The sequence below is a fragment of the Pinus tabuliformis genome, chromosome 7 (genome assembly GCF_031772625.1).
Source record: "Pinus tabuliformis cultivar Carrire ecotype Pingquan chromosome 7, CPIR1, whole genome shotgun sequence".
Lineage (NCBI taxonomy): Eukaryota > Viridiplantae > Streptophyta > Pinopsida > Pinales > Pinaceae > Pinus > Pinus tabuliformis.
Genome location: NC_142293.1, coordinates 62,418,865 through 62,438,143, shown reverse-complemented (window position 1 = coordinate 62,438,143; position 19,279 = coordinate 62,418,865). Strand labels below are relative to the sequence as shown.

At 42.0% G+C, this 19,279-nt stretch overlaps 1 pseudogene; it reads right to left on the bottom strand.

Moving 5' to 3' along the window:
• Window positions 1-18,351, bottom strand: part of LOC149245214 (mitogen-activated protein kinase 9-like) — a 54,133-nt pseudogene extending 35,782 nt beyond the window's left edge.
• Window positions 18,352-19,279: the final 928 nt, after the last annotated feature.

Sequence of the window (19,279 nt, the reverse complement as noted above, 5' to 3'; positions counted from 1 at the left end):
AATCCTCTCAACTTGGCCTCCTTGTCTTATCCCTATGAGCTACCTCCTTGAGATGAGGGCCTAATCCTATCTTTGGAGAGGTCCTAACTCCCTTTCCCAACCTATAAACTCATCCTCTCCCATTCCCAAATGGTTGGTCTATGTCTATTTGCACCCTTATTCTAAGCTTGTGCGTAGAGGCTATTCATTAGATTTGGAGAAGGAGTGCTTGGAGAGTTCTTGGCTTGGACTTGGTGTCGTGGCGGAAAAAGTCGTTTGTGCGGACACAACTGACCTCCCTAGGAGTCTAAACTCTCTAGCGACAAACAAGACAAAATGGAGTGATCTTTCTCTAAATACACCTTTTAAAACATGAAAACTACAAGTGTTTAGGCTTACCTTATTCCAAAATGCTGTTGTTGTAGTCCGTCCTTGCCGATCCGGATGAGCTCCTCCTTCACATCAATTCCTGCAACCACAAACAATCAAACAATTACCAAGCACTTGCATTTCATATAATAAAACATATATTCAACATGCAGACCAAGGAACACATGAAATAACTCATTAACACAAGCTATTGAGAAAAATAAACCAGTTTGTATTAATAACGAAACAAAGAAACTCTTACAACCTGGCCTTGGTGTTGTGCAAGTTCCTCCCAGGGTCCATCAAGGGTTTTCCTCTACTTTGACAAAGCTCACCCACTTCCAAGTAGAATCAAGCAAAGACAATCTCTCCTCACAAGGTTCTAAATGGGAGTCCTAATTCCTGCAGCATTTACCCAAAGAAAATGTATAGCTCCAACCTCTCCTCCTTCTGGCCCAAGGTCTTTATTTATAGTGCTGTAAAGAGGTTATTCAGGTCCACCATCAATGGGATAATCCCCCTCTTTGGGTGGGATAGCTCCCTTATTGATGGGATAAGTTCCTCCTTAATAGGGATACATGAACCAACTGGAGGCGCATCCATTTCATCAAACCGACCTCTAGAAAGTTCTAGAAGTAACCACAAGTAACTTTTTTAAGATGAAACTTGCGCGTTTTGCCTTTTACAGAAGGACGCACCTGTCCCTTGACATACAGAGCGTCCAAAGACGCAGTTTTTGTGAACATTGTGAGCGTCCCCGCAGGTAAGGCTTGAGAGAACCTGCAACCCCAGAGATAAACACATTTTTACAAGACTTTCTCTCTTCTTTGAGTTTGAGATGGATAGCAGAGGCATAAGACTTGCCTAAGAGGGTAGCATGACTGTTGATTTGAGCCATACTAACTGTAAGCGGTCATGGTGACATTTTTTAGTGTAACAGATTGCCCCCTAAAGTGCGAAGCCTGGAATAGATTAGGGTTTGTAATTCTAGGAAGGGTGAAGCGCATTATCATTTCAAGGATTGTCTTGTGGATGACCTGGTTGGAACCTGCAATTTTCAACACAAAATACATGTATAAGATTATATCATCACTGAGGTAGGCATTCCCATACTCAGATTCAAAACTTTAACTAATAGACTAACTACTCTGATACAGGAATGATCTTGCAATACATCATTTTTATAGACTTTTGTAGACACAGTATGGACGCAGCCATCTGTTTATGATTAGTCTACATAGATAATGAATACAAAACTCCTCGCAGCCTGGATGGTAGAAACTAGATCCAGGGTCTTCACTTCTACTTCCCGAATTGGTACGATTCTAGCCATGTGATTAAATGATTTGATGTCGAACATGGTAGAAACCACTTGATTACCAGTCAATGATGTAAACTGTTAACAAGCGTGAGAGAGACCACCAGTAATGTCAATGGTTCTCAAAGTACCAGGCACAACCCGTGAAATGTGAATAGATGTTTTGATGTCGAACACTTCACGGAATCCTTTGATCGAAAGTCAATGATGTAAACTGACGTCAAAGGCGAGAAACCTGCCATTGATGCATGCAGACTTCAAGGTACTGTCGATTCCTAAGTCATCTTTCTAGATAATGTGTCGATGTCGATAGAAAGCGACCCGTTGCAGGCAAGCCCACAACACGAAATCATTGTTCAAGTTGAAGAAATGTTGCTGTGAGGACTGACTCAGGGATGGTCAAATGGATGACAAGTATTTTGCAGATGAAAGTTTTGCTCGCAGACCTCTTGAACACATAACGACACAACAGATGGCTTGGTGACGAATAACTCAAAGTGATTCCCGAAACCCGGCTAAAGATTTTCAAAGTGGTTTGGTTAACTGTGAGGTAAAAGATTTCCCAACCCAGGTGAATGAAAAAGTGTCGTGTTCAAGAGTGGTAATAAAGTTTCTTTTGAGACAAAAGGTGACAAATAGGTTCATTTTTCTCTCTTTTCCCCCACCATTTCTGGCAAGTACCTCTTTATTTTTAACAAGCTTGAGGAGGATAACATATGCTTGATTGTAAGCTCATCCTTCGGACGAGTCCAACCTAGTTTAAATTCGAACCCTAGGAAGGAGTGGTTCGTTCCTGTTTGTAATTGAACAGGTCCTCTACTGTAAAAGTTTAACGAGCCCAGTATAGGAGAAACTCGGCGTTTTTCAATTTTAGAGAGTCTGAAAAAACTAAAGGAGACTCCACGTTGAACTTTTTCGTACATTTGTGTCCCTCAAGCCCGAAAAAGTATAAAATAATACCTGGGGGAACCGCTTGATCTTGCGACCAAGGAGTACTTTCATAATAGTGTCGTTGACCTGAAAAGTAAAAAGCGATCAAGGACACGTCGTTTTATTTCCTTATCGAGTTTGAAACGACAAAAACCCGGCAATCTTTTCCTGATTTTACGGTCAGAAAAGAGCTAAAAGGGGACCGTCTTTTAATTCCGTTTTAACGAGTGTAAAAGAAACGCTCGGCGATCTTTTCATGTTTTAGGAGTCAGAAAAGGGCTTAAAAGATGACTCTGATATTTTTGTTTGTGAAAAATGAGAATTTCCCTTGAAATCCCTTTGTCCTGCACAAAAGCAACACATTACTCATACCTGTTTAAAATAGGCAAAAATACATCGAAAAACATCTTTTCATGGTAAAAAATGAACTAATTCATCCAAAAAACCTATAAAAAGACTTTTTACCATGTCATTTTTACCGTTTCACTGTTGAGGTTGAAAAAGGAGCTTTTGACAAGAAACTTCCCGTGGCTGCTGCGGAAAATCTGACCGTCGGAACTGAACACCGTCTTATCCAGGTATTTTACACATCCTACTCTGCATTTCTATCCGTTTAGAATTAATTTTTAGGTCTTAGTTTCATTTTTTGGGGGGGTTTTGGTTTTGGAATGCGCCTCTCGGCGGACGCGGGTGCCCTTCGGGTGACCCGCGTCCCCCGACTTTTTCCTACACAGGAAAACGGTCGGAAGACGCAGCCCGTCTTCGGAGCAGCCGCGTCCGGACGCCCTGTGCTGCAAAGTCGGGGTGCGTCTTCCGTGAAACGCGCATTTCAAAACCCCAACCCCCTCAAAAAACCATAAAAAATTCCCAAATCAATTTCTAATGACTGTTTTTGATGTGCAGGGCATTAACCATGTTAGATTGGAGAGAAAGAGAGCATGTAGACGATGATGAAGCTGCAATAAATCATCAACCTTCCCTGGATGCCCTAAGAGCATGCGGATTATACAAATATTGGACCATACCGGGCATGAGGGGCCAGGTAAGATTCTTGGAATGGATGGTTGAGCGATGGAACTTTCAAGATCAATGCTTTTACATAGGAGGGCACCAGCTCGAGATAGAGCCCTTGGATGTATACTTTCTTACTGGCTTGCCGAACAGAGGCGAGCAACTCAGTCTTGTGGGGACTAGGCCAGGTGGCCAATCCCTTGATAGTCTCCGCGACGAGTGGTGCACACCTGGGGCTCACCATTCGAAAGGCATAGAGATAAAACACATCACTCTGCGTGAACTCAAAGTCATAGCGTTCACGGTTACCAGAATTTGCGGCGCGGCCGCTTTACACATTGCTTCCGGATCCCAAATGCGGATGGCAATTGACTGTTACCAAGGCACCATTTTCAACTGGTGTGAAGCTGTGTCGGCTCATATGAAGAGCCAACTGACCAAGGCGAAGAACGGACGACTAAAGACTTTTGGATATGGGCCTCTAGTCGTGAGCTTTGCCTTGGAGAGAGTTCCAATGCTAATCTCTCAGCAACTCACTGTTGATACGTTGGGTCCTCGGGAGCCAAAGCTGATACGATGGGTTGCGGTGATGGCCTGGCATCCTGACGAGGGTGCGACAGTGGTTCGATTCTCAGATAGTTACTTTCACTGGTTAGAGGACCAGGTTTTTTCGATACAGGACTTTCCGTATGCCGGAGTAGACTTTCGACATGATCCGGACATGATTCTTCCACAGGGAGAACAATGGGATGACAGAGGTACTTTATTTTCCACAAGTTTTCAAATTATGTATTTTTTATTTTTCATATATATCGTCTCAAAACTAACAGTAAAATTTTCAAAATGCAGATGTTGGTCCACAGCGTCCAGCCAACCTCCGGCCTTTTGATAGACTACATCCAGCTGCACCGGTACCGGTCCCACAGGACGCGGCTGCAGAAGTACTAGCTGAGTTGGAGCATGATCTAGAGCGTCTCACGGCAGATATACCTGAGACTACTATGGACGACATTCCTATTCGGCTTCAGCGCTTCGTAGTCGCGGTCCCTGGACCGTTTAGGAGTTTTTTGCGTAAGGTAGCCCGCGCAGTGGTGTCATACAGAGAGCACCACCAGTGATTGACCAGTCACTTTTGTAGTCACATGTGACATTTTGACTTTTTGTACTATCATTTTGCCGATCATAAGGTGTTTTCAACCTATGATCGAAGACGATGTATATCTTTTTTTTGACACACTTTTATCTATATATATCACTATTACCGGCTTATCCTGTTTAACACATGTGATGAAATGTTTTTAAATTTACTTGCATGATTATTGTAAATGTCTGTCCAACACTCGAGAAGCAATTGCATCTGCTAATGTATTCAAAGACCTTGGAATATGTTGATATTCAATGTAATCAAATTCACGTTCCAAGAGACGCACTCTCAAAAACAACCTTAATAACACAGGATTTCTAATGGCATAAACTCTGTTAAGCTGTAATACAACAAGTTCAGAATCTAACCTCACTATCAAACGTCGAATTCCAAATGAAATAGATTCGGATAATAATTCAATCACTGCACTGTATTCTGCAATGTTGTTCGTTGTTTGACCGAGGCTTACCCCATGCATAGAAACTAACTCGTCAGAGGGCGAATAGATAACCCAAGCTGCGGAAGAAACATTCCGTGTACTACGACAAGCACCATCAGCAAATCCAATGTATGTTTGGAGAGGCGTCGACATCTGCAATATCAAGAGTAAAACCAAGATAAGCCAGAATAACGACGAAAAACCACACTCTCTAAGCTAAGCACACTAACTAAACTAACACACTTGCTAGCTAGAAAGAAAATCTAACCTATCTAAAAATTTCTCCATACCCATCGTTTAAGCATAATACCTCTTTAGGTAAAGTCCATTTCTGGGTTTACCCAAAGAGTCCCCATCAAAGTCAACTAGCTCATAAGCCCCTTTTGCTAGCTTTCGCTTTACAATGTAGGGCCCATGCCACATGGGAACGAATTTTCCGGCACCTAGCTTATCGTTAGCTTGATCATATAATAATACTAGGTCTCCTTCCGAAAAACTTCGAGGGGTTACATTTTTATCATACTGAGCTTTCATTCGTTTTGCGTGAGTCTCGATAGCTAATGTAGCGTCACGTCGAGTCTCATCTAATTTAGCCAAGTATAATAACCGTTTCTCCTCTTCGGAAGTAGCTGGAAGTAATTCGACAGCCATTTGAAGTGATGGGATTTCGCATTCAATGGGTAACACAGCTTCCAAGCCATAAACTAGCTGGAAAGGAGTGAACCCTGTTGAATTTTTCACTGAAGTTCGATATGCCCATAGCGCCGAAAATAACATGTTGTGCCAATTCGTTCGATGGATACCAATGATCCGTCGAATCATGATGACTAGAACTTTGTTGATTGACTCAACCAAACCGTTGGCTTGCGGATAATAAGGAGTAGAGCTATCGTGGCGCAAACCAAGCTGGCTTGTTAGCTCAGTCATCATGACGTTTCGAAAATGGCTCCCATGGTCAGTAATGATTGCTTGTGGGACACCAAACCTAGTTATGATATGATTGAATACGAAAACTGCAGCTGTCTTGCCGCTTGCGTCGAATGTAGGCATCGCCTCGGCCCATTTAGTAAAATAATCAACCGCGAGGATGATATACGCATGCCCCCCGGCCGAGTGAGGGTTACAAGTAATAAAGTCAATACCCCATTTGGCGAATGGACCAGCGGCAATTATAGGGTGGAGAGGAGCAGGTGGAGCGCGCATCTTGCGATCAAACACTTGACAGTTGTGGCATTTCCTGACGGCAATGATACAATCCTTAAACATAGACGGCCAGAAATAGCCAGCGCGCAACACCTTCTGAGCTGTGGCATACCCAGACATATGACCGCCACATGCTCCAGAGTGACAATCATTCAAAACTCTCTCAGCCTCTTCGTGAGTTAAACAACGTCGAAAAACTAAGTCTGCCCCCCGGCGATAAAGTGTATCTCCAATAATTTTAAATTGCTGGGATTGAAACCGAATTTTTCGACGTTCTTCCTTGGAAGCTTCAGGCCGAAAGGTTTGGGTTTGGAGATAGATGATTATATCCCCGTACCATGGATCTAACGTACTGATAAGAAACAAAGATTCGTCCGCAATGGACTCCTCTGCCACAGTCTCTGTTTCAGCACTCGGGAAATCACACATCAATTCCGCAAAAACTAAGGATTTCTTAGACTTGGACTTCTCGAACTCCAAGTCGAACTCTTGCAGGATGACAATCCATTTAGAGTACTTGCCCCCTAGCAGTTGTTTTGTCAAAATATAAATCATAGGGTTGCAATCCGAAATAACTGTAGTTTTGCGGAGAAGAATGTAGTGACGGAAACGCTGGACAGCTTGAACGGCTGCCAGGGCCAATTTCTCCACATGCAAATATTTTAACTCAGTGGGATTTAAGGTCCTACTAAGATAATATATCACATGTTCCGCTCCGAACTCATCTTCTTGAACTAACACCATTCCGATGGTGGAATGCGAAGCTGCGAGGTATAAGAAGTAGTCCTGGTTGTAGTTGGGAGGATGCAACAACGGTGCATGGGTCAACGCGTGTTTAAGTGCATCAAAAGATTGTTGGGCAATCTCGTCCCAAAAGAATTGTGCGTTCTGTTTCAACAACCTTGTAAAACCTTTAGTGACCTCGGCGTAGTTCGGGATGAATCGGCGTAAAAAGTTCGCTTTCCCTTGCAAACTTTGGAGTTGGCGCAAACTCGAAGGAGGAGGCAATTTGATGATAGCTTCGACCTTCGAGGGATCGACGCGAATACCGGTTTTTGAAACAACAAATCCCAGCAATCGACCTGTTTCTATACAGAAAACACACTTGTGGGGATTCAACCGAATTCGATAATGCCTACACCTCATAAAGATTGCTCGTAGGTGGACAAGGTGATCAGCTCGATGTAAAGAATGAGCAGGCAAATCATCGAGATAGGGTTGCACAATGTGCTTGATGTCATGAAATGCATAAGACATCGCCCGTTGAAAAGTGGCCCCGGCATTCTTAAGCCCAAAAGGTAACTTGCAATAAGCAAATGTCCCCCATGGACAAATGAATGCCATTTTTGGTTGATCGACAGGTAGAATATTGATTTGATTATAGCCTGAAAAGCCATCCATAAAGGAAAACAGTTCACTTCTGGCACAATCATCAATAATTTGATCGATATAAGGCGTAGGATAGTTGTCTTTTGGACAAGCTCGATTTATATCCCTATAGTCGATACAGATTCTTATTGTTCCTTGTTTCTTGTTAACCGGAACAATATTCGATACCCAATCCGTTAACGGGATCGGATAAATGAAACCTGCTTTCAACAACTTTTCGACTTCTGCTTTAATCGCAGCCGCTTTTCGAGGGTGGATCTGACGCAACCGTTGCCGGACGGGTTTAGCATCTGGGTAGGTCTTTATTTCATGAACAACAATGGCAGGATCAATTCCCGGCATTTCCTCGTAAGACCAGGCAAACACGTCGCGGAATTCTTGGAATAGGGCCTTGTAAATTTGGATTTCATCTTCTGTACAAGCGGCACCTATATGAATGTTTTCCTCGATTCCGGGCTTCACTGAAATATCAATGGGAATAGTACGAGAAATATTCCCTAAATTCAACTCTGAATCAGAATGTTTCGTTGGATCCTGAGCGTCTTTGACATATTCAGTGGTAAAGATAGATGAAAAATCATTTTCAAATGCATCATCCTTAGGTAAAAACGAAGATCTGTGATGGAGATCCTCCCATGGTAGATCATCTACACTTAGGATTTCGCGAAGTTGTTCGTCAGATGACACGACTTCGGGAAACGCTATCCGTTCCAAGGTTGAGGTGAAAAGTGATTCTTCATTGACCACATTCATTTGGTCGATTTCGGTTGAATGCGAGTCGGTAAAAGACACGACAGCTTCATAAGCAATTTCATACGGACTCAAAGGCATAACATCACCGAATGAGTCTATCTCAGAGTCAGATGGGACAATCCAAGGATCGTCATAAATAATGTTTTCTGATGTAATCATATGAATTGTCGCGAATGAAGGGTCTGCGTTAAGTGGAGGGAGAGGAAAAGTTCCCAGTAAACCGGAATCCTTAACTAAACCTACACCAACGTCCCTATAAGGGATTGTCGTCTTACCGACATGCTGGATACTCTCTGAAGAGGCTGGGTCGGATGAAAAGTATGTCAGCTGATCAATAGTCACGATCTTACCGTTATATGGAAACTTGATTATTCTGAAGACCGATGAAACGACCGCTGTCATAGCATATGACCAACTTCGACCCAAAAGAAGGTTGTAGTCTAGAGGGGCATCAACCACTTCCACATCTAGACTAACGGTTTTACCTTCTACCCCTATAGGCAATTCTTGTAAAATACCAAACGGACGGAACCCACGGCCATCAAAGGCCTTAAGGATGGTGGGGGATTGGTTCAGCGGAGGAGAACCAAGGGATCTCCAACATTGAATCGACATAATACACGTTGAGGCTCCCTCATCAATCACAGTCCGATGAATAGGCCTGTTTTTGACTATCACTGGAATTTGGAAAGCCATTTGATGGGGGAGACGTGGCGTACTATTTTCGAGATCAAAGATCATTAGGTTCGGGTCCTGAATATCGACAGCTCCGATAGCCGACAAAAGCAATTTCCGTTGTGCTGGGCATGATTGCAGCACTTCGAGTGCCGACATTGCCGAAGGTGAAACAGCTAAGTCTTCAACAATGTTGTAATTCTGGGCTGCTCTCGCATGTGGATTGAAAGCAGACCTTCGAAGTACACCCTTGGCGGGCGGCTTAATCACTAAGTCTGGGTTAGGTTTTTCGATCTGTAGTGGATCGGAACCAGGAGTTGAAGTTGATGGATTAGAGTGAGAAGATTCTGCTTCCTTACCATCAACAGGAGCCTTACTACCATAATCTTGCGATCGAGTCGCAATCCTCACATGAGACATCATCAAAATGGGTTCTTCACTAGCATTCGAAGAAGAACCTATCATCTTATTCTCCTGCTCCGGAAATGGATTCTTTAACACAGCAGGAGTGGGAGAACCTTTGACTATTTTCACAACCTCGGCCCGATGAGGGCAATCTCTCGTAAAATGATCCTCTTCACAAATAAGACAAGGATATCGAGGTTTGCGTTTTTCGTCATTGGTTTCCGACTTTTCAGTTTTCTCCTTTGGAGCCTTGTCTGCTTTAGCCTTCTTCTTTCCTTTCTTCTTTCCACCGTTTTTCGATTTGGCCGTAGATGACTCTACAGCGTGAATGTCGGCGGTAAGTTCAGGAGGAGAAGACTCTCCTGTCGGAGAATCAGGAAAAGTGATTATTGGAGTATTGGAGGCCTTGGAAGACTTCTTCTTACTCTTCGTAGTCACTATACCAATCATACCATCAGCGGCATGAGATCCCGAAGGAGCAGCAGCGATTTGATTCGACTTTGGAAGATCCGGAATCTTCTCGTGTAACGTACCCGACTGAGTGTAAACTAAGTCAAGGTATTGCGCTTGAGCAATGACTTGCTCCTCAGTGACTACTCCGGCCTTAGCTACATCTTCAGTAATCTTCGGTAATAATGATTTGACAAACCATTCAGCTAAGATTTGGTCCGGAATAAAAACTTTCACTAACCTCCTACGACGTCTCCACTCATGGATGTGATCAGAAATGTACGTGGACGTCGATTGTTTTAGCGAAGTTAATAACTCCGTGTCGTTATCGTATCTGACCGGCAACTGAAAGTGAGTTAAGAACGAGGTAGCTAACTGGCTAAAGTTGTAAAAAGAGGCCCGTGGCAACTCAATGTACCACTTGGCCGCGAGACCAATGAGTGTACGTTGAAAAAGACGTAAGCGGATGGAATCATCAGAGATAGAATTCGAAGCACACCAGAGGTGGTAAGTCATCACATGATTGGACGGATCCTCTCCAGACTTACCTTCGAACTTGGGTATATCACTGGGCAACTTATTTGGCATTGGCGGCCAGAACTGAAGATATTGAATTGGATCATTAGTTAGGCGCGTCAAGTCGGGTAAATCCAAAGTTGCAATAAACGGTAACTGCCGGTTAGGATCTCTAAAACTCTGGGTCACAATACCAGCCCCAAGAGGAGGATATCCAGGATAACTAGGAACAGGAGTCGCATTTGGGATATTATATCCTCCTGGAAAACCAGGATTAACCGGACCGTACTGGGGTTGTTGAGGTTGTTGATAAGTGTACCCAGGATACGGTTGATACTGGTAAACCGGTTGTTGGACAGCTTGCCCATGTTGGTACTGTCCCTGGTACAGAGGTTGAACAAATTGAGGTTGAGTAGTGACAACCGTACTTATACCAGGCTGACCTACAGGCATCTGGACCGTGGTTTGAATCGTAGATCCAGACAACGGTAAAGATGTCTGAGGTGTGGTAACAGGGACAGTAGAAACTGGAGCCGTCGATACTCCAGAAGTAAGTATGGAAGATGTAGCGGTAGTTGCAGCAGCCGTTTGAGATGGAGTACTAGGTGCAATTGACGGCTGAGTAACTACCGAAGTTACAGAAGTTTGAACATTGGGCTGGACAGGTTGCGGTTGCTGGGTTGGACCAGAAACTACGGGTTGTCCAGCTTGAGGAAGCATCTGTACACTTGGCTGCAACACCTGTTGACCCTGTGATGGATCCCACACTAACATTCCAGGGTACTGACCCGTAACAGGTTGAGGATACTGAGATCCATAACCGGATTGAGGGTAGGATTGATAATTGTAAGGTGCAGTTCCCATACTTGGAACATATGACTGACCTTGAGGCGGTTGATAACCTTGACCTGAGTATTGACCTTGAGGTTGATAACCTTGAGGTAAATACTGATACTGGGGTTGACCTTGACCTTGAGGTTGGTACCCTTGAGGTTGATAACCTTGGGGTTGATACCCTTGAGGTTGCCATCCTTGGGGTTGCCATCCTTGAGGTTGATATTGATACTGAGGTTGACCTTGGGGTACATATTGAGGCTGAGGTTGACCTTGAGGCACGTATTGCACCATAGGTACATACTGACTTTGAGGTTGCCCCCCAGACACGATTTGTGTACCTTGAGGTTGCCCCCCAGGCGTTAACTGCGGTTGCCCCCCAGGCGGTAATTGGCCACCTTGAGGTTGGGAAACGGGAACTGAACCTGACATCATGTAAATGTCTCCTACACCCAATGGTACATTACCACTGTTTCTAGCAAATAACCCATGATCAATGGGTTGAGGAGATGCCCCCGCAAAGGTACCAGAAAGTGACTGATACCCAGTGGGAACAGAAGGACCGCCGTGTAAAAAAGATTCAGGACTTTGAGTAAACACGGACGACTGACCAGACATATTTACAGGAGTATAAATACCTCCAGGTGGAAAAGGAGTACGAGGTGTAGAAAAACCTACTGAGTTGTCCAAAAAGTTGGTTAATGCAAGGTACCAAGGAGTACTTCTAGGAGGACTGTAAAAGATGGATTCACGCTCCCTTAGATCAATAGTAAGTTGACCTTCAAGGTAAGAGACACCTATATCCTCTTCTGGAGCAAGTTCTTCTATAGCAATCAAACCAGAGGGAAGATTTTCGGTGATAATTCTTTCTATTCTCGGTGAATCAGGGACACTAGAAGTTGGAGTAACAGGTTCGGAAATTTCAGGTTCTTCGCCTGTTTCACTGGCAGATGAAAAACTACCAGCAAGCTCGGAAACTGTAACAGTTTCGGGATTGTAACCTGTTTCTAAACTTTGGTAATCTGGATGGACTACCAAGGAAGATTCTCCTTCTTCAGGTGAACCTACTCTACTGTCACTAGGAGGAGTTACAAGGACCTTTAAACCTTCTAAATTACCCGGGTCGTCTCGAGGAGGTGATCCCCTAAGTCTACGGGATCTTCTCAACAATTCGGCCACAGAAACAACTTCAGGAGACTGGCCTCGAAGTCTACGGGACTGTCTCGGTAATTCCGCCACAATTAAAGATTTTTAACTACAACACACGAAAACAAAGTAAAAATTTCAAATCAAACCACCTAAAGTCTTCTAAGAAGCAAACAAATTTGAAGCACACGCCTAAATAATCTAGAGCGTCAAACCAAACACAAACAGTAGTCTTCTGGACCAAAAGCGCTAGTTGGTGATTAGGCCCAACCTCGCAGGATTCAGTACAGAAATGGCGGGTGGAACAGTTACCCCGGCAACCTGCTTAATGAATAGACCGGCACAAGTTCCTCCACTTTAACCGTCTCGAAGTGAAGTGAACCCCCCGGAAAATCCAAGTGAGTATAACCGACGTCTGCTCCAGGTACAGTGGGACCTTCCCTCCACCGTCACCTCGGTAGAACCCTAAAGATTATGGTCACTAAAGTTACCAATCACAACAATTACACCTGGGGGAACAGTCTAAACTCCGACAGCACGCAAGGGCAGAGTAACAAGCTCAATCCCCTTACCGGCTCCTTGACAATAATCCAAGGTTTACCGATAAGTGACCCCTGGCTCCTCGACAATGGTTAATCCGAGGTTTACCGTTTGTAATACGTACTGTCTGGCGTCGTTCCCAACGAGGGAGGAATGATCCCCTCACTGGTTCAGACACGAGCTCGTGCTTCTCCTTTAAGAGGAGCTTTCCCAGAGTGCAACTGAAATGATTGGATTTATTCTACTCAAGATAAACTATCTGTTTGGTTTTGTAGTCTTGGAGAGTTAAGTACTCACCTACTCCAAGACCCTAGCCTAAGCTATGTTGGTGTTTCAGAGCCCTAGAAAAATAAAGATTACTAGATTGATTTTAATTTAAGCGTTACTTTTAAGGTTGTTTCTTAAGTCAAAAGGTGATGGAAGTGAAACCAGTGGTGTGTTGACTCGACTCAAAACCACTACAAAATGCACCTAGGATGATTTACCCACTACTTTACTTTTTCGATGAATTGCTTAACTAAAAAGTTGAGAGAATGCAATCTTTATAAAAGCAACTTCTTAATTGAAGACAATCAAAGAAACAATTCGTTTGTCTTTTCAAAGCATAAAAACATGACCGCTCTTTACATGCACGAAAAAACTCTTTTTCTCTTTCAAAAAACAAAAAGCTACTTGAAACAAGACTTTTAAAGAAGATGTTTTTGTATTTTTCTTTTAATAAAGCAAATAAATCTAAGGTAACAAAAATCAATCTTAACAACTATTAAAATCTACCAAACTTCACTCACAAGCAAACTAAAGGTAAATTTACTCTAAGCAATCTTAACGAGGCCAAAACCAACAATGATTATTCTAAGGTGTTTTACTTGATCACAATCAAATCAAGGACTAGCTTATTGCAGAACCAAAAACTAGTCAAAACAAAACTCTAATCTTTTTGTTCTTTTGTAAAATGGAAATCAACACTTTATAAACAAGTAATTCGAAATTTGACCCAAAACAACTTAAATGGCAAGCTGCTCACACAAGGAGACTTTACGACAGGCCCGACTTCTAAGAAGGCTGACAAACCAGAGAGATCTAAGGCTGGACAACTTTCTACCGTCAAAGTCACTACAGGACCTATCTAAAAATCAAACCCTAGGCCTAGACTTCGTCGAAATCCACTAAAACACTCAAAGCTCACAAAACAAGTTCAGGTGAAAATTTTTGACAGGGTACTAAAGGATCTGGGCAGAAAACACTAAGAAAAATCAAAATTTAAAAGCAATTAAAGCAAAAAATGGAATTTTCCTAATTTTTACAGGAAGACGCAGGCAACCCGTTATCACAGGCGCGGGCCCGCTCTGTGCAAACGGCAACAGCGCGTCCAAAGACGCACTGTGCAGTACTCAGAGGGTGCGTCCTTCGGGAAAAGTTAAGAAAAACCAAATCTAACTAAAACTAAAGCTAAGCCACCCAAATACTATTTCTCACAGTCAAAAACCAGAAAATAAAAATGATTTTCTCAGAGCAAAGTTCACACAAAGGAAAAGACTCTCTCATTAATGGATTCCCCAGCGGAGTCACCAATTTGTCGTGGCGGAAAAAGTCGTTTGTGCGGACACAACTGACCTCCCTAGGAGTCTAAACTCTCTAGCGACAAACAAGACAAAATGGAGTGATCTTTCTCTAAATACACCTTTTAAAACATGAAAACTACAAGTGTTTAGGCTTACCTTATTCCAAAACGTTGTTGTTGTAGTCCGTCCTTGCCGATCCGGATGAGCTCCTCCTTCACATCAATTCCTGCAACCACAAACAATCAAACAATTACCAAGCACTTGCATTTCATATAATAAAACATATATTCAACATGCAGACCAAGGAACACATGAAATAACTCATTAACACAAGCTATTGAGAAAAATAAACCAGTTTGTATTAATAACGAAACAAAGAAACTCTTACAACCTGGCCTTGGTGTTGTGCAAGTTCCTCCCAGGGTCCATCAAGGGTTTTCCTCTACTTTGACAAAGCTCACCCACTTCCAAGTAGAATCAAGCAAAGACAATCTCTCCTCACAAGGTTCTAAATGGGAGTCCTAATTCCTGCAGCATTTACCCAAAGAAAATGTATAGCTCCAACCTCTCCTCCTTCTGGCCCAAGGTCTTTATTTATAGTGCTGTAAAGAGGTTATTCAGGTCCACCATCAATGGGATAATCCCCCTCTTTGGGTGGGATAGCTCCCTTATTGATGGGATAAGTTCCTCCTTAATAGGGATACATGAACCAACTAGAGGCGCATCCATTTCATCAAACCGACCTCTAGAAAGTTCTAGAAGTAACCACAAGTAACTTTTTTAAGATGAAACTTGCGCATTTTGCCTTTTACAGAAGGACGCACCTGTCCCTTGACATACAGAGCGTCCAAAGACGCAGTTTTTGTGAACATTGTGAGCGTCCCCGCAGGTAAGGCTTGAGAGAACCTGCGACCCCAGAGATAAACACATTTTTACAAGACTTTCTCTCTTCTTTGAGTTTGAGATGGATAGCAGAGGCATAAGACTTGCCTAAGAGGGTAGCATGACTGTTGATTTGAGCCATACTAACTGTAAGCGGTCATGGTGACATTTTTTAGTGTAACACTTGGATTACCACTCAAGGAGAGAATTTCAACATCAAGGCTTTGGTTGTAAGCTTCCCTTTATTCCTTAATAATATACAACTTTTGGTTCATCTTCCCAAAATATATATGTTCATGTATTATTTAGCTTGACATTCCTTGATTAGTTAAGTAGCTCTTTATTGGATTTGCTATTGGTTTTGGCATACTTTGTTGTCTCTTTATCACTTGTGTAGGTACATAAACACTACGACAAGCAAGAACAAGTCCATGACACAAGTGGTTCGAGGCCCTCAACAAAGTAAATCGAAATAGCATCAGAATGAGGTAGGCCATCTCTTTCGTTCTTCTTTTCAATTATAGACTAGGAATATGTCTAGTTGATTGTCACTTGAGTTGCTAGACCCACTCATTGGGCTAGAGGGATCATCTCTATCTGTAGAGAGGATTAACCTTGTCACAAAATGGAGAATCCGCTGAGGATCTATGATCCTTTCCTTCCATTTCTTCACCTTGTCTTTTGACGAGTTTGATCAACCATTCATTCCCAGACTTCATTGTTTTTCTGTAGTCAGTCTCACTTTTTGGTAAATGCTTGAAGATTGTTGATTTGAGCTGTTCTTGAATATTTTGTTTTTTTTATTTGTTTTTCTTGACCATCACGTTTTTAGCCCTGATAGTCGCGATGATATCGCAAAATTGTTGATTACAATAGTGATGATCGTTGCTTTTCTCTTAATAGGTGTGATGATTTCAGAAGTTAAAGAAATTTAGGATTCGTCTTCTTGTTTTCAGTTTTTTTTCCTACTCCTAGTGGTTTATCAGTGTGATCTTAGTTGACTCTTTTATCATCTAATTTTAATCACCTCTTAACTTGGTTTAGGTGTGTTTGAAGTTTGATTAGCCTTTTAGGGTTCTAGGTCTTCTAAGTCATCCTTCATCAGCTCGTTAATCTTCCCATCAGAGGTCAATTACGTGTGTTAAAGAGTCTTTTGTGTGTTTGGGAATTTTTTATGCGAATCACTTTTGGTTCTTGTGTGTTGAGTTGTTTCATTAGTGTCATATTGAGTAGATACTGTGAAAGTCACTTAAGTTTCATTTGACAAACAATAGATTACAAATTTATTGTCTCATTTGAATCGAAAGGGAGTGTTTGCTTTGAATTATTGTTTTGAAAAGTGAAAGTGAAAGTGTTTTTCTTTTCATAGTTTTTGAAGCATTTCTTGTTGCATTAAAATCATTAATGTGAAAGAGATTTTCATGTTTTCTGGCTTGCTTGCATTCTCTTTTACTTTTTGCACTAGATTACATTGATAGCACTAAAGTGAAAATAAAAATCATCATTAGATATTAAGGTAGTTTTGCCTTAAGGTTTGTTTTGGCATTGCATTTGCTTATGATGTGAAAGATTAGATTTCATGTTTCAAATTTAACATTTGAAGATTTTCATTGATGCATTATTTATTTTTTGATGCATGAGTTGAGTGTTTCTCTTCCCTGCATAGATAACTTTCATCGAATTGAAGGATTTCATTTCATCATCTAGTTGAATTTTAGGAACATGTAACATTGTTAAGTCCTTGAAATTGAAACATAATTCCAAGATCAAATTTAAAATCTATCAATTAATCTAAGGATCATTTGAAACATTAATGTTCATACTTAGTGGTCTAGGATAGAGATGTGTTTCAGCGTCTATAAAAGTTAGTAGCTGTGTTCACTTTGGCATTAGACAACACTAGCACAGACTTGTGCTCCCCATATCGTCGTGGATATAAAGGGAGACCCTCATAGGTTGCAAACCTTTATCCGTAGGAAGCTGAGTGTGCCACCCTATAAACGTGATACACCAAACATAGAATTTTGGAATATTTCCTACACGTACGTCAAGTCCCTGGTAAATTTATTTGCTGAGGTGCATATTTCAGTTCACGGTTACTTGGTACTCTTACCTAGAATCACCTAAGTAGTCATTTTGATCTTTTCTGACTCTTTAAATTTGAAAAGATCATCGAGCAACTTGTCCTTTCAAGCTCGCTAAACTATCGAAAGCAAATAGAGTCACCTTTTCGTCCTTTTTTCGACTCTTAAAAGATGAAAAGGAAAAAATTTTGTTTCTAAAAATAATTGCCCACGATAAAAATTTCGAACCCAAGTAGTTTCTTCTTGAACCAATATTGAATAATTCCCTGTTAATTTCAAGATTGTTTAAAAATCCCTCAATGAATCTCCTTTCCTTTTTTTCTTTTGAGAGGAAGTCATCGTGGCTGAACCATTGAGTTCATCTCATAGTTCCCCTTCATTGTCTGATACTGAAGGGTCCTCCCAAGGAGTTCATCTGGAGCTTCCTCAGTCACTTGAGGATCAAGGTTTTGAACTTGGGATTATTCCAAGCATCCAACCCTTGTCTTCTCATCCACCTCCATCGAATTCCTGGTCACCTCAAGAATCTGATCTTAATACCTCTGATAATCCTATTCAGACCCCTAAGAGTCTGCAAAAGCTTGTTGTTTATTCATTGAACCCGTTATTCAATTCTGTTGTGATATCTCCTCAACGTCCTTACATTCCTTACGATCAGCCTGGTATTCCTTTGGAGTTATCCCCTTGTACATCTCAGGTTCCTTGTCACCAGTTATTTCCATCTGTGGAGTCAGAAGGTGAAATTCTAACCTCTTCTCTAGGTCATTTGGAATTTTCCACTACCCATACTCATATTGATGATGAGCAAGGATATGAATTTCCTCCTGAAGGCTTTCCTTATACAGGAAGAGTCCTGTCTCTCACTTTCCCTAAAACTAGTGAACCCATGTTGCCACCTGGTTATACAACCTTAGCTCAATTAGTTTCAGGTACTCCTAGTGCTTTGTCATTGTATCAGAATCCCATTTGGTCTTCAAATTCTATGCCTACATCTGGTTCGTTCATTCTAAACGCAACCTCTGTAACTTCTGTACAAACTGCTGTCACGTCAGTTCTGGTTCAACCTACGATTTCGTCACAACCTATCTCGTCTTTTCAACCAAATCTTCTGGTACAACTGACTATTTCATGCTAGGTTTTGATTAGTTCTTCTACCCCCCATCAAGTGGACAGTATGTGCCACCACCTGGGGGGTAGGATCACAATACTCCTCTTGTGTTAGGTGAAACCAATGTGAGTGGATTACAAACTCACATGGTTAGAGTTAATCAAACTAATTATGGTGGTATTCCTAACCTTGTTGGTCCATCCAGGTAAGGAAAAATCTAATATCAACAGTCTTATATGCCTTAGATTCCACTCCAACAGGCTTATGTCCCATACGGTTCGCAAGCCTTGGTTAATCTATCTTACATTCCTCAAGAAGGAGCTTATGGTCAATCCTCTATTCCTGGTGGATATGCTCAGATCCAATTCGGGAATTATCAATACCCATAGGGTATATCCCAAGGAACTGTCTAGTAGCCTTGCAACAACAAGGACAACCTTTGCAGCTGCAAGGGTAGCCCTTGCAACAACGAGGACAACCTTTGCAGCTGCAAGGGTAGCCCTTGCAGCAGTAAGGGAAACCGTTACATCAGCAAGGGAAGA